This window comes from Limulus polyphemus, unplaced genomic scaffold (genome assembly GCF_000517525.1).
Source record: "Limulus polyphemus unplaced genomic scaffold, Limulus_polyphemus-2.1.2 Scaffold1831, whole genome shotgun sequence".
Taxonomy (NCBI): Eukaryota; Metazoa; Arthropoda; class Merostomata; order Xiphosura; family Limulidae; genus Limulus; species Limulus polyphemus.
The window spans coordinates 73,746-75,961 of NW_013667441.1; positions in this window are offsets into that span (position 1 = coordinate 73,746).

Sequence of the window (2,216 nt, forward strand, 5' to 3'; positions counted from 1 at the left end):
GAACCTTCTTGCGAAAAGTATGGTATAAACACTTTCTCACGATTACTGTACCAGTTAAATGATGTCCCTAGAGAAAGTAAGCCCGAAGTCTGTACCCCAAAATCTCTAAAGAATTCTTTGGAAGGCTCAAATCTCTCACCAAATCATTAAGTTCACTTTGGATGAAACGTTGTGGTTCACCAGACGTTTCATGTTGAAAACAATCCCAATCATCATTTCTATTGACACCCGATTCAGAATCAGATGAAACTGTATCAAAAGTCTCTGGTGGAGTAGATGCAGGTACATCAGGTCCATGAGCAACAGGTCTTATAGCATATTGAAAGTTTGGATAAGAAATTTCCTTTTTATTTCGAGTGTTGTATGTAGCCTTGCACATTACATGAGCAAAAATAGCAGTCATCTCCATGGTTTCTAGGCTCACACCAGACCATCGGAATTCCAAAAAGCAAAGACTTTTTCTTACCTTTAGTCCATTGTTTCAACACTTCAACACAAACGGTGCAAACTTTTATGTGGAACCCATGATTTGTCTTGGTCCCCAAGTTTTATTCCAGAATGCGCGTAATACGCTTTTTTGATGAAGTGTGTAATTTTTTGCCTCTGTTTTTTTACAACATATTTACTACAAATATTACAGAATATGTTTGGGTCACTTACACAACCCCTTGTTGCCATAGCGACGAATAAATAATATTGAAATGAAAATATAATGTCAAAGTGCTCGCACAAACAACTACTATCCAAAAATGACACATCGTATGGCCTGTTAACCGTTTGTATGCTGGCGGTGTGTTTCTCGTGGGTTCTTGAACGAGCGATAAGACGTTCACATCGCGATTGGTCTAGAAAAATCTGAAATCATTGGTTGTCAACATTTTAAACATAACAAAATGTGACCCGATTTCAATGAAAATGATTTACTTATGTAAAAGTACATATGACGTTTTGTGAAAAATCTGTACGTGATGGAGAAAATGGCTACCATTTTCGGATTCAGCATACAGGAATTACTGTAGAACATGTAAAAATTTCAAAACAATAAATCCATCGCAAGCCTGTGTAATTAATCAATGATTCTGTTATATGTGTCTGGTTTCCATACATTGACAGTTAACTTTCCAAAGTCCTTTTTGTATAGTTTCCATACATTGACAGTTAACTTTCCAAAGTCCTTTTTGTATGGTTTCCATACATTGACAGTTAACTTTCCAAAGTCCTTTTTGTATGGATTCCATACATTGACAGTTACCTTTCCAAAGTCCTTTTTGTATGGTTTCCATACATTGACAGTTAACTTTCAAAAGTCCTGTTTGTCTGGTTTCCATACATTGACAGTTAACTTTCCAAAGTCCTTTTTGTATGGTTTCCATACATTGACAGTTAACTTTCCAAAGTCCTTTTTGTATGGTTTCCATACATTGACAGTTAACTTTCAAAAGTCCTTTTTGTCTGGTTTCCATCTACTGTTTCTCAAGTCAATCATCACTTAGAACGAATTCGTTCACATCTGTTATTAAACATTTAACACTATACCCCAGATATATTTCAGTTAACGCTAAATGTGCAACTAATTATTGATGAAAAAGCACGTCGGAGCACAGTTAAATAAGTTGAACGTTCCTGAAAGTTAACCAGCTCAAGTGCTGTAGACTAATATACTTCAGGAGCTGAGGATAAGAAGTTCGTCCGATTTAGATTTCAACAGTTCAACATTTTCTATAAGAAACATAAAAAACGTTAAAGTCATCTTAACAATAAGCTTCACGTAGTTTCTTCGGTTGCTGTTCTCTCGTTTTTTCACCTTACGTTCGCTAAGACCAATCATCGTTAATGACGACATCTTTAAACTTCCTGATTGGTTCTGGAAGCACACTTAACGCTAAGCTACAAGTAGTTACTCTCCAACTACACAGGGAAAGTAAAAACTTAGCTCAACACGATTGATCTTACCTCACGGATGATAACATTTTCAGTGTCACCTACCACTAGCAACGCTCATCAAGTATGTAGTTTTATATCAGCACTAAAAGTATTCAATATAAAATCTAATTTACAGGTTATGTGAGGGTCAGTTTGATGTATAACACCTTTTATAATTCTTCCTTATTTTATGTTGCCAGTCATGTTTGTCATAAGGCGTCAACCATAGGTTTATTGTAGTTTGGAAACTTATATTACACTACGTTTTATTTGTTTGTTTTTGTTGTGTTTTT